This window comes from Pinus tabuliformis, chromosome 8, assembly GCF_031772625.1.
Source record: "Pinus tabuliformis cultivar Carrire ecotype Pingquan chromosome 8, CPIR1, whole genome shotgun sequence".
In the NCBI taxonomy this organism is placed as follows: Eukaryota; Viridiplantae; Streptophyta; class Pinopsida; order Pinales; family Pinaceae; genus Pinus; species Pinus tabuliformis.
In genome coordinates, this window is record NC_142294.1 from 638252564 (window position 1) to 638267533 (window position 14970).

Genomic DNA, 14970 nt, shown 5'->3' on the forward strand with positions numbered 1-14970 from the left:
AAGTTAGAGCTCAAGGTTCATCCCCCTTAGGGTTCTATGCAGATTAACAGGAAGACCTTAAGAGATAAGTCTTCTTAGCAACCCCCTTCTCATGGCTTTTTAAAATTCAACATAGATGGGGCTTCAAAAGGGAATCTGGGAGAAGCTGGTTATGGAGGGGTCTTGAGAGATGAAAAAGGAAAAATACAAAATATCTTCCACGGTTATCTAGGAGAAGCAAGCAACAATATGGCAGAGCTCATGGATATGGAATCATGCCTGGAAATTCTGCTCAAGCACAACATTCAGATTGTCATCATTGAAGCTGACTCAGAATTAGTCATCAACTCAGTAAAGAGGATAAATGCTGCGCTACTCCTGAGAAAATCTCAAAACATTGGCGGCTTCTGCAATTCTACCAAAGAATCCAAGTTCACCTACAAAGGTTGAGAAATCTTAGGTTGGTGCATGTTCGCAAGGAAGCCAACAAAGTTGTGAACTGGCTTGCAAATGAGGGAGTACGAAACAAGCATATTGACTTGTGCTGTTGGTGGGAGGAGATTAAGGATGACAGGTTGAAGGAGGGATATTCATCCAGGGCCATCAGCAATCGACAACAGCAACAAGAGAATTCAAGAGACAAAATTCCCGCAGCAAAGCCACACAGAAGGGGTCTCACTGATTTGGATTCATTATGAAATGTTATGACAGATGTGAGGTCCTTTTCAAAATGCAGGTCTATGTTGATCTCCTTAACCCAGGCAACAACAAACAAGCAGTCTCAGAGGGATGGCCGGAAGGAAGGATCTTCATCTTCCTTTGGCCCTTGCGCCGGAATCCAGAACTTCTCGGCAGACACAAAACCTCTGTTTATTCTCCGATGATCGCTTTACTACCCTCTGGGTGGTTTCTAGTATATCACAAGCTCTTTAGGCCGGAAGCATTTTTTCACAATCGGGAGCGATTCCACTCACCATGCAACATGTGGCTTCAGGTGGAGAGGAAATACCACCCTCATCGCGCGCTAACTATCAGTGCTTTTATTCTGCATGATATGATCCTGAACCATCGAATCAAACAAGGGCACTCAACAGGCAGGTTTGAATGTGCATGCTGGTGGGACCAATACAATGGTTATGTTGCGAGCTGTTTGCATGACCTCATGGGAATCATGCGTAAATGGTGGGTTTCGGGCGGTAAAAGGGTTCACTGGTTACACCAAAAACGGACCCGATATGATTATAAATTATGGTTTACAGGGTGTATCGGGTCCGATGTGGTGGTTAAGAGGTGAGCTTGTTTGCCACCCGATATGTTTTTCATCCGATAGATCTTTCGCTTAGGATCCAACAGTCAGTTTTGGACGATTGGTTTGTTGTGGTGGGCCACATCCCTGGGTTCATTTTGTCATCTTGCAATCGTGGATTGGGGTGGGCCTGTCCTTTTGGTGTGCCCCACCGCAGGGGTTGCTGTTTGTACACTACTTCTGGTTTTAATTGAATAAGAAGGTTCCGCTCTTGCCTTAGCAAAACAAAAAAAAGATGATGATGATGATTAACATCCATAAACACCAATATGGCCTACCAGATTTCAAGATAAGAAAAGAATCTAATTGTGATTCTTCAAAGCTTATTTCTATGGTAAAAAAGAAGAGAAAGAAGTGCTCGAAAATCACTATAGTTAGGCTGACATAACAAGTCAAGAAGATTGCAAGTGTGGCAGATGTTAGGGAATTTAGAGCGGATGTGAGTAAGAGCTAGGTAGTTTAAAAGGAAATGTTTTCATCTTCCACCCTATTAGTATCATTAATATGACAAATTCTATCATCCCACAAAGTCTTGGGAGTAGACCACTGCCCAGTTTCACTTCGAAGCTCATGAGAATTAGTCCTTATCCTAGTGATGTTCATTTTTTTCTTAGCATTGGTCAATACAGAGTGATAATTCTGGTTATAAAGGGTGGGGTTAATCACTTTCTTATAGTATCTTAGCTTCCTTTTACCCACCATCTCCTTTTCATGCCACAATTTATCCTTAAAATTGGAGTTAATATTATCTTTGTGTTGGGTCTCTGTTATATTTTTTCTGCAATTAGCCCAGCATGCGAGGCAGGGGGTTAGAGGGGGGTGTAGCCCCCCCTTCGTTTTGGCGGGTGCAACGAGGGGGTCACAGTGGGGGGCAACATCCCCCTGTTGAGGTATTTGAGGGGGGTTGTAACCCTCCCATACGGTGTCTTGGGATTTTTTTTTTGAGCCTATATTGTTTGATTTTAAAGTATACAAAAGTGAATTGTATTTTCATTTTAATTTCAACTAGAAGAACTTACACTTTCAATTAATAAACTTCATTGGATTTTTTATTTCTCTTTATTGGAACTAAGCTGAGCCTCAACAACACTCGATGGAAGAACACTCACCAATGGAATGCTATTAGACCTTTACATATTTTTAATATTTCCATAATAAACCCCCTAGCTATCAATTCATTTTTTTGTAACACCTCCTATTTTTAAGAACTTAATCAGTTGTGTAATGGTTACGACAGTGAGTATGCTAGTATTTGATAAACATGTATGTTTGGATGTTTAAGATTTTATTAATAAAGTTATTGATTTTATGTTGGAAATTTCATTGGCTGACACCAAAGTAGAGAATGAAACTTGCCAGAATCTGAGAGGAATCAGATTCATCATGGTTTTTCCTATATATATATATATATATATATATATATATATATATATATATATATGACAATTCGATGGGAGATAAAAAGTGGGAATAAAAGCACTGCAAGTGGAAAATGCAGGATTTTAGCTTTAAGGAAAAACACAGAAAAATCCTAGGCTAAGTGGAAATAAAAGCCCTAAAGGCAAGACATTGCCAAGGAACAAAATTATGAACATGATAATGTTAAATAAGAATTATCAAGGTAGAGTAGTGGTTACTCATGCCTGGCAAGCTATCATAGCTCGAGGGGAATCAAAGGATTTGAGGTTGGAAGGTTTGGTGTGGTCAGTCATTGTTTTTCCGTTCTGAAGTAAATTGGTGAGAAATTATGAACTATACTTTGAATATTTGTTTGTATTATATGCATGTTGAAGGTTAGATATCAATGGTAGTTTAATTAAATTTATAAGTTGAGGAATTATCAATTATCTATGGGTTGTAGGTTGACTTCTGATGTATAATTTTATAAATGGTTGGAGTGTGAGTATGTACATTTATATCTTCCAATGAGTGCATGAAAACAACTATGTTTAGCAATGTAGCTTAAATAGATAACTGGTATGCATGTAGGAAAACTCATTTTGTCTTATCTTTTTCTGGCGGTCCAACTCGAAATATTAAAAATAACTTTAATGTTCAATATTTTTGCATTGTTTTTCTCGCAATCAATTCACAATATTAAAAATAACTTCAACGACATTTTTGCATTGTATTCCATATAACTTTAATGTTAGAAAATATTGAAAACTCTCTCTATTTCTCTCAAAATATACAGAACCAAAGTGTTATATATATATATATATATATATAACGATACATAACAAGCTAATATCTCGTGTGTTGATATGATAAGGTTATAACATATATAACAATACATGACAGGCTAATGTCTCGCGATTCCAAATCGAGTAAACAACTAGCCTCATATTTCACGTTCAAATCCCTCCTTCCAAATCTCCCAAGTAAAAATACAATTTCTTAGTGAGAGTTCAGTTCAAGAGCAATGAGTTCGATAAATTTTAACATGGGTAATTCAATAATAGTCTCCGATAAATAGTTTTATTTATATCGACAGTTAGAATTATAGTAGTATTTATATCCACAATTAGAATTATACGAGAAAGATACCTAAGCTTCACGGACATACCGTAAATAAAAAATTGTTTTATTTTATTTCATTCACATAGGAAACAAAGGAGGACTAAAAAAATTTACAATAGCCCTATAGAATGCTTTGAATAGATTTACAATAGCACCATAACTCTCTTAGATTTGAAGTAAAATATACCATAATAATTAAGAGAGAAGAAAATAAAGATGCGAAATGAGAAACTTAATGTGATCCCAGTGATTTCCCCTTGTAAAATCCCATATGTAGTTGATTATCATTTGAATACAATTCATTGACAAATTAAGCAAAAAAGTTGAACCGAGACAAGTATGGAGTATTGGAATTAATAGACAAGGAGATAATGTTTTGAATAGAACTTATTGATGCATTGAGTCATTTGAATACAACTTCTTCTCACATAAACTAAGAGAATTGTTAAGAATGGATGTTACCTGATAAGCAAGAATGGAAAATGCAAATGCATATTCTACAAAATATTTTTCATTCAAGCACATGAATGTTCACAATTTTAGCTAATTGGCGAATCCTCTTTGAATCACTGGATCTACCTCCTTGTTCTCTTCTACTGATGCCCTAATGTGCTTACATAGAGTCAAAGTTATATCTAAATGTGTTTACAGAATAATAACAAAGCTTAGTCGACACTTAGTTGAGCGAGCCTTGGGCAAAGGGCAAGATAGAATAACTACCGCATGGTCGAAACCATAGATGCAAAGGGACCTGCATACAAAAATCCAGACATTACTAAAACTAGAATGAGGAGTGAACGAAACAATAAACAAATTTTCACACTCATAAAACTTGATCACTCTACTACTACTAAATTGTATTTATACAATGAGATGAAGCTTATACATCGCCTGGGTTGTTGGAGGCGATGGATTCTTCAAGAAGTTAATTGAACTCTCTAGAAGCCACGAGACAACCTTCCTACATAACTCAATTAATGCGGAAGGTCGATCGGTTCGAATTAATGTTTTCCAACACTCCCCCTTAATTCCAACCACATGACAAACACACAAAATACCCTATAGCACAATACATAACACGCATACATACTCTTAATTTTCATGACTATTGATCTAAGTATCAGCTAGGCTTACAACAAAATATGGATTTTCTACAACACATAACTTACTTCTACAAAACTCAAATTTAGACTTCCATAGAGGCTTACTGAAAATGCTAGCCACAATCTCATTTGTATTACAATATATTAAGTCAATTTCCTTTGATTGGAATTTTTCCCTTACAAAATGATGTTGTGTATCTATATGTTTGACCTTGCATGACATACATGATTGTTTGCCAATTTTATGGTGCTTTGATTATCACATTTGATCATTGTAAGTTCTAGTTGAGCTTCTCCAACATTTTCAAATATCCTTTTGATCCATATTGCTTCACAGGTGGCACTGCATAATGCTTTATACTCTGCTTCAATTGAGGACAAGGAAATTGTTGGTTGTTTCTTACTGCTCCATGATATAGCTCTTGGTCCTATACTGAAAACATATCTAGTAGTGGATTTCCGACTTAGTAATTATCAGAATAACCTGTCAATTGAACATTACAGTCATTAATATATTCAATACCAAAACGGGTAGTTCCCCTTAAATATTGAAGGACCCTTTTTGTAGTTATCTAATGGATTTCACGAGGCTTAACCATGAATCGACTAAGTATGTTGACTACATAAGTAATGTCTTGTCTATTCATAGTGAGATAATTTAGGCTTCCCACTAATTATCGATACAATATTACATTCATCTCTTTTGTTCCATCATAGTTTCTCAATTTGATATTTTTTTCCAATGGAGTACTCACTGCTTTACATTCATTCATGTGAAAGCTCTTTAGTACCTCATTGTTATATTTTCTTTATGTGACTAAAGTCCTTCCATCATCTCTCCAAACTTCAGGACCTAGACAATAATGCATTTTTCCAATATTCTTCATCTGAAATTCTTTTGATAACTTCTTTTCTATATCCTTAATCAATTTATCAGCACTCCCTGTTACTATTATATCATCAAAATATATAGAGATTAATACTATATCTCTATTTTTATCTGTCTTCATATAAAAATTAGGATCATTTCTACTTTTGTTAAATCCTTGCTAAAAGAAGAATTTGTTGGTTTTCTCATACCAAGATTTCGGTGCTTCTTTTAGTTCGCATAAGGCATTTTTTAACTTGCATACAAGATGTTCTTGTCCCTTCTTTACAAATCCTTCTCGGTGAACAAGATAAATTTCCTCTTTTAAGTCACCATTTAGAAAAGCTAACATCACATCTAATTGATGTATCTTCCAATCATATTTAGTGGCCAATGCTATCATTATTCTAATCGTGTTCTTTTTTGCAGCAAGAGAAAAGGTATATTCATAATCTATACCTTCCTTCTGTGACTTTAAACTTTTGAAAGTAATCTTCCCTTGTACTACTCTATGCTACCATCAACATTAAACTTTGTCTTGTACAACCATTTTGATCTTATAAGGACTTTATTTTCAGGTAATTTTGTTAATTCCCAAGTTTCATGTTTCATTATAGAGTAATATTCTTCTCTCATAACTTACATACATTCTTTATTATTTTTAGCTTGTTCATAATTTAAATGCTCAAATATAGCCATTACTTGAGACATTAAAGCATAATATTTATACGTTATAGGGGTTTCAGTTTGACTTGTTGACCTCCTTAGAGGTTCATTACATTGTGGAGTACCTTCTTCTCTTCTTCTTCTTTGTTGAGTGCTTCATCAATTTTTTGTGGACTTTTACTTCTTGAAATCTCTTCTAGAATGTTCATGCTTTCTTGAGATGATTCCACAACTTCTTGTTCTTCTTTAAGGTTGTCATAAGGAGGATTCCATACATTTTTTTCATATTCTGTTATTTTTTTATCTGCATGTTCATGAAATATAACATCTCTACTTGCAAAGACCTTGTGAGTACTTGGATCATACATTTTATATGCTTTTTGATTAGTAAAATATCCACTAAAAATGCATTTGATAGCTTTAGCATATAATTTCATCCTATCCTCTTTAGGAATATGGGCAAAGGCCTCACATCCAAATATCCCTAAATGACTAATTTTAGGTTTAAAACCATAAAATGCTTCAAATGGTGTTTTCTATTTTTGAGGTATACAACTATATTAATGGTTTCAGCCTAGAAACTATTAGAATGTCCTTTACTCTTTCACATACTACAAGAACATTCAACTAATGTTCTATTCTTTATCTCAGCGACTCCATTTTGCTGAGGTGTACGTGGTGTTGTAAATTATTGCATAATTCCATTTTTCTTATAGTATTTGACAAAAGCTCCTAAAATGTACTCATCACCTTTATCTAATCGAAGAATTTTAATGATCTTCCCTATTTTCTTTTCAACCATACTCTTGAATTCCTCAAAGTATTCAAACCCATAACTTTTATTTCTTATAAAGTATACCCATGTGTATTTAGTTCTATCGTCAATAAATATATGAAAGTAATATGCTCCACCAAGTGACTTAATTTGCATTGGACCACATATATCCGTATGCACTAGTTCAAGTATTTCATGTTTTCTTCTACTTTCATGCACGAGAAATTCTTCCCTATGTTGTTTTCCTAGTGCATAACCTTCGCATTCAAAATGTCCACCCTTAATATTTGGAAGGCCTTATACCGTCATTTTCTTTTGTAGTAACATTAGGTAATTATGATTTAAGTGTCCTATCCTTTTTTGCCAGAGCTCTATATTTGACATGCTTGTTGATGCCAAATCTTGATGTTGATTCTTCGTTACATCCAACTTGTATAATCCTCCAACTCTCATTCCTTTTGCCACAACCTTATAATTGTTCTGTATATTGTTTACCAAACAATGTGATTTCATAAATTCGATTTTTAAATGTTGATCTGTAATAGTAGAGACTGAAATTAAGTTTTTCTTTAATCTTGGAATATACACCACATTTTGAATTGGGTTGTCTTTTCCATTAGGCATCATAACACTTATATCACCATATCCTTTAATTTTATGTCATCTATTATCTCTTAAATAGATGTGTGCACCATTATTAACTTCATGATAAGTATCAAACCAATCCCTTTTGCATGACATGTGGATTGATGCACCAAAATCTATAAACCAATCATTATCATCATCAGTTTTTGTTGATAAAGGAACATTAGACACATATAATTTAAGATTGCTAAAATCATGACTATTTGCCTCATCTCTATCAACTTAATTTCCTATATGCCTTCTTTTTTTAAATTGATTAGACCTTATTTTCATTCAATTCTTATCAAAATGACCAGGTTTTCCACAATAATAGCATACATCATATCTATTTGATTTGGAATTTAACCTTAGTGAAGGTGTATCTTAAAATGATTTTACCTGTGGCCTTTTGCCTTTATTTTTCTCCCACTGTTTTCTTTCAAAGGACTACTTCCCTTTATTCATCAATGCTAAATATGAGTTGGGAGATTTCTGATTAAGATTTATTCTCTGCTCTTCTTCTTACATAAGTATCCTTACCAACTCATCAAATGTAGGTGCCTTTTCTCTATCTGAAAGACAAGTGACTTCTCTTTAGCTGAAAGACCAGTGATAAACATCTTATATTCATCAAGCATTCCATTTAATGTCACAGTAACCAAGTCCGTGATAGATATTGTTTCATCAATGTCACCTAATTTATCTTTTAAATCCTTAAATCTAAAAATAAAATTACTGGTAATTTCATTTTCTTCCATCTTAATTGAGAGAGTGTTACTCTTTAAATACAATATTCAATTTATAGTCTTCGTCTCATACAAATTTTTGAGTGTCCCATGTCTCCTTGGATTTTTTGCACTCTCTAATGTGTAGAATAATATTTTCCTTAACACATCGGAAGAAACAACTTCGTTTCGTTTTCTCGTTGCTTCAAATCTTGAATTGCAACATCTATAGCTTAAGGAGGCACCAGCTTGACTTCAGCTCCAGACACAATCGTCCATATATGGTATCCTTCCATCAAACTCTACAGCTTAAACTTCCAATTTGCATATTTTTCACCATCTAACTTATTAGAATCTGATAGATACGACTCCTCTAATAAATTAGCCATGATATTAATCTTATAAATCGTCCAATTACTAAATACGAATAACTTTAATAACCCCTTGATCACAAATAATAACACCTTAAACACAAGTCATAAAATTGTATTAAGCTTCCCAACTCAAAAATTATTAAACAAAAAAACTCTTATTTCACCACTCCACAACCATCACGGCTACACAGTGACTATTATATAAAATCTTTAAAATTCCAATTAAAAAACACAGACCACAAGCTTATTTGATGACCACAATTTACCTTTTACTTGGTAATTTCCATGAATTTAGGAAACAATAACAACTGCCACAAATTTATTTCACTTAGTTTGAATTTGGCGTTTTTTATAACAATTAAAAAAAAGGGTTGAGATTCATAAAACTTATTTTCACCATAAATAACTCTAGTTTGCAAAGTATCCCACTCTTAAAATATCGAATCCTCAACTTAATTCCAAATAAACCAAAACTTCATTTGAAAGTGCCCTGAATTAAACAACTTTCAATCATTTAACAGCTGCGGCCAAACTATGACTGCAAATGGTTTATACAAAACAAACGAGCTTCTGAATCAACGAAACAACAGGAAAAAGGCTGCACAAAACAAGGCACAATCCATGTGACTTTGTTGCCTAAAAATAATTTGGAATTTTCTGAAATTACCACCGAATGCACTGTCAATAATACCACATAGACTTCTTATTCGTCGCCACACCCACAAATTTTCTGAAATTACCACCGAATGCACTGTCAAGAATACCACATAGACTTCTTATTCGTCCCCACACCCACAAAACAGAAGCAAGAGTTGATATGTTGTTTGGATTTCAGATGCTCAAGGCCAAATTCACGTTACAGACAAGCTCACATCTCTTCACTGGCACACCCTTACACATACTCTAAATTCACACAGACTGTATGTTCTTAGCAGCTCCTCTTGCAGCGAAACTCTCACAACGATGCAGTAATATCAACCTTCACACAAACTCACCCTCCGGTGAGTACGCCCTTCACCAGAGGCTTAATTCGCTGCACACAGACTCTCTCCAACACACCCTTAACAATCTCTCACATTGATCGCCGATAGAGAGAAAACCTCACACTCCAGTAGCTCGACTTTTCTCTGATACCAAAACAGAGTTTCACACTCATGAAACTTGATAACTCTATTACCATTGTATATATACAATGAGATGAAGCTTCTGGATCGCCTAGATGGTTGGGGTGGTGGCTCTTCAAGATGCTAGTTGAACTTTCTCTGATACCAAAACAGAGTTTCACACTCATGAAATTTGATAACTTTATTACCATTGTATATATACAATGAGATGAAGCTTCTGGATCACTTAGATGGTTGGTGGTGGTGGCTTCTTCAAGATGCTAGTTGAACTCTCCAGAAGTCATGAGACAATCTTCCAACCTAACTCAATTAATGTGGAAGGTCGGTCGGTCGGAATTAATATTTTCAAACAGCAATATGAAATAAACAATATGAACTGCATATATATTATAAACTATGTATCAAAATATTACACGAAAAGTAGACCTTAAATACACTAACTAAAGACACAAAAAATCATAAATAAGTGCTCGTGATCAACCAGCAGAGATTGAATTTTCCCAAACTTTTAAAGGCTTTCCCAAACACAAAGATACAATAAATAACCCAGAAATTAAAATTAAAAAGTTCAAAGAAATGTCTCAGGACATAAAATCTTCCGGAAAAAAATTAACGATGAAAAAATGTTTCGACGGCCAGAAAAAATTTAATAGTTTAAAAAGACAAAAGCAATTAGAAGATTCCATTGGGTGTTTTTTGCGCTATTAACGATAATGGGATTGAAAATTGAAGATTGATAATGGGATTAAGGAAGGTATTTTACGAGACACCTCACCATTTTTGAATGATTGGTAGGACAGAATCAGGGCTGCCTCCAAACGGTGATGCATAAATACACGATGGGTCTCTGGGTTCTTCCCCCAACGACCACAGTAAAGGCCTTTACTTACTCTCATTAACTCCTGCGCCTGTTCAACGACACTCAGTGCATTGGCAGATTGGTGGGAAATTCCACTACAAGGCAATTCGATTTCACTCCCCTTTGCCTTCAACATCCACTTCGGATCAAGGAAAAGCCTGATAACTCCAATGGGACGACAAGGACATGGATTGGAATGACACGCTCGTAAAATGGTAATGCATTGCAAACATCTGGAAAATAGGACAATCCAAAAATTCAATCAATCCCCAACTGTACAGTGATCATTCAAGAATTGCGAGATGAGGACGGGGAAGCGAATTGGAGATCGGGTGAACCTGAATGCAATGAGATGAACAGCCGCAAGAAGTAGACGACGTTTCGGTTCGGCTACCCAGCTCGATCAGGGATTGTAACGTCTAATGAGGAGAGCCCGGGTGAAATCTCATCCATGGATATAGAGTCAAACGAAGCATCTTATAAAAATATTCTTTTTACATTCAATTGCGTCAATAGATTTATGAAGATTAAAAAGTCGATGTGGAAAAGTCAACATGGATTCATCCACCTGGGGAAGCGTGAACGGACAGAGAGGTGTTACTATACCCCTAGTTAGTCATTGTGAGAAAAAAGAGACGACAAATGAGCATGGATATGTAATGTGAATAAGTTTTATGTTTAGTAGAGTAAATTGAGTAGCAAGTTACATGTTGTTTGACTTATGTGTTTTCCGCCTTTGCCTTTCCCTCTGGTATTAGAGCTAACGTCGACTTTTACAATCGGAGTAGAAAAATCTTGGGAAAGGATATGCAGTTGCAGTCTACCTGAAAAGTCAAAAAAAAAATCGGTTCTCGAGGCACCACAGTGATGCCCTTCCGAAACTATTTCTCCCACATTATAGCACAGGAGAGGCCCTCCATTGACGCGACGGCCCCTTCCCTTGGAGTGTATTAACGGTAATGTCTCTTTATCCCTTGCTGCATTAGCTTGTCCGTGGGCAGGTGTATTTTTAATGAGTTTTTTATTATATAAAAAATAAAGGATTTTGTTGCGCAGCAAGGGGTCATCCTATAAGATTCATATTTATGAATTCAAGAAAGGTTTACACCGAGTTTTATCAATTGATTTTTTTATTCTTTACATTAAAGGGAATAAAAAATAAAGCTAAATATTTGAGTGAGTTTATCGCTTTGTAAAGGTGCGTTTGTCACTAAAATTTATATGTTTTATCAAGCATGATATGGACACTGAATGTGGTGAAGATTGTGCTTTATGAGGGTGGATATTGAAAATCGTATTTTTTTCGGAGGTGATATGGAAAGAAGCTTCATGCAATAAGAAAAGAAAATAGTCATGGGTTGCAAAGCAAGTTTGAAGTAATAGAAAATAAATTGAAATGAGGAGCTAGAATATTTCAAAGAACTCATAAAGGTTCTAGCTGCAAAAGAAGAATCTAAAATACAAGAAGATGAAGTCGAACAAGTCAATGATGCATAGATTGGGATGGATCTAGTAATACTGCCATTATTTACTGGTAAAAATTTATATTTTTGGGTTGTCAAAATGAAAAGTTTTCTTGGATGTGAAGAGTTTATTGAGTATCGGCCTAATAACCCATGAAGTATGTGATGTTTTATTATTGGATCCTATAAAATAAGCATTGGATGAGAAATTTTTGTGCAAGGTAGAAAAATCTACATTTTCCTATGAAGCATGGAAGATCCTAGAAGGTGAATTTGGTAGAAAGGAAAGTGACGTGTGGCAGCAAGTTGTGAGTGTGTTGAAGAATCAATAGATAAATGAACCGCATATTTGAAACTAAATGAGCAAGATTCTGGGAGGACAACAGAGCTTGGAGAATGAATCCCACTCTGATGACAATAAACAATATAAAAGTGAGACCCATTATGCAAATGTGCAAATGGATAAAGAAGACACAACAAGGATTGTAGAGAGAGACGCTGAAGTCTGTGGCTGTGAAGTAGAGCATGAACATAATAGCTTGGATGGTGAATATGATGGTGAATCCCGCTATGATGAGACACATGGATGATGACTCGGAAGCGAGTTGTGAATTGGTGAATCCAATAATAGAACTTGTTAATGATGGTGAAGCTTCCATTAAAGTTGTGAATAACATGTGCAATCCAGTTGGTAAGATTTCAATTGATAATGACCTCTTTGCATAAGAGGTTGAGACATTTAAGTTTGAGAATGACAAAAATAGCTTGTCATATGAAGTAATTCTTTACGGAGTTAAGAGTGCATCTCTCGCAAATTCAGTAGAAGTGGGTGGATTTGGTGAAGCTAAAATTGTTAATGAGCACATGAATACTAAGATATATCACCATGGAGTGAATCAAAATTATGCTCATTAAATTTGTGTTTTAATTTTTGAAATAAGGATGGATTGTATCAATATGGAAAATACCATGTTTTATGAAGAATTGAATGTTGAAGTTTCCACTATAGCAGAAAGTTATGAAGAAAAATCTAGGGCTACTCATGAAGTAGTGTGTGGTCTAACTATGGCTAATGATAGAAAAAAGGATAAAGTGATTCAAGATTTTTTTATGAGAATATCCACTGACTACAAGAAATGGAAGGAGAAACTCTCACTACAAAGCATATAGAAAAACAATTTAACAATAATTTTTAGTGTGAAGGTAAATAGGACAACGGTCCAGTCACAGTTAAAAGACAAGAAGAAAAAGATGCAGGAAATGAGAAGACAACATTGAAATATTCTTTCAGTAATGGAGTGAAGAATAGCTATCAAGACATAAGACAGAGAGAAGATCAGGAATCTGAAGTGTAAGAAGTAAAGTGAAGTTCACAGTTTGAATTCTAAGAGTTGTGAAAAAAATACATGAGTGAACAAATCTTTGAAAAGGAAGCGATAGAAGATGCTTAGAACAAATACAAGAGAAGTTTGTGAAGAAATATGGAACCTAAAACAAGAAAAGACATCAAAAAATGAAGCAATTTTGAGGGCATATAATTTGAAAAAAATGAAAAAGAAAATCCAACATTGTAAAAGCTTCTTACTCATTTTTTTATTGTAAGCCTAGCTAATACTTAGACCAACATGCATATTTAAGCTATGTTGAGTCATGATTAAGTTAAGGTTGAGTTACATGGTCGTAATTAGGCGAAGTGTTAGAAATAGTAAATTACTTTGTAATGCATGAGGAATTGAGTTAATTTAAGTAAAGAAAGTGGAGTCTAATTAGAATCCAAATTGAACGTGAATTTACATGAAATTGTTAGCCAGAAAGAAGTCAAGACCAGTTAGAGATTGCGTGATTCAATATTTAGTAAGTGTGGTGTTTATATACCAGTGGTTGGGTCATTATGAGAAAAAAGAAAGACTCGACTCCAATTGCTGCAAAATTCATGAGAGATGCACTCGCAGCTCTGTAAACCATTACGTCATATGACAAAGCCTCTTTCTCATTCTCAAACTTAAATGTCTCAGCCTCTGACACAAAGAGATCGTTATAAACTACAATATTATCAGTCATATCACACATATTATTCACTATATTAATAGAGGCTTCACGATCATCAGCAAATTCTATAGTTGGACTCACCAATTCACAACTCACTTTACAATCATCATCCACACTTGTTTCATTACAATAAAATTCACCATCTTGTTCACCATCTACATTAATATATATATAAAATCACATGTCAGATTTACACACTACGGCCCACTCTAAACCGGGAAAAAGCTAAACCTCCTGGCCTCACCTTCCATGTTTCCATTCATACACGCGGAAACAAAATAATACACGGAAATTCATATCTGCCATGAATATGTGGTTAACCTTGAATCGGTGCCCATAACATGGGCATAAATTATCCTATTTTGGATTTCATTGTGAACTAATTATGCGCTCCATGTTACCATTCTCTTTGGTTGAGAATTTGGTTTGTAATGCAACAGGTTTCATCCAATCATAGACCGTATTACTTATCACTCTCCACCATAAATAACATTTAAGCCAAACCTATGATTCCAATAAAAACCCAAAACCTTTA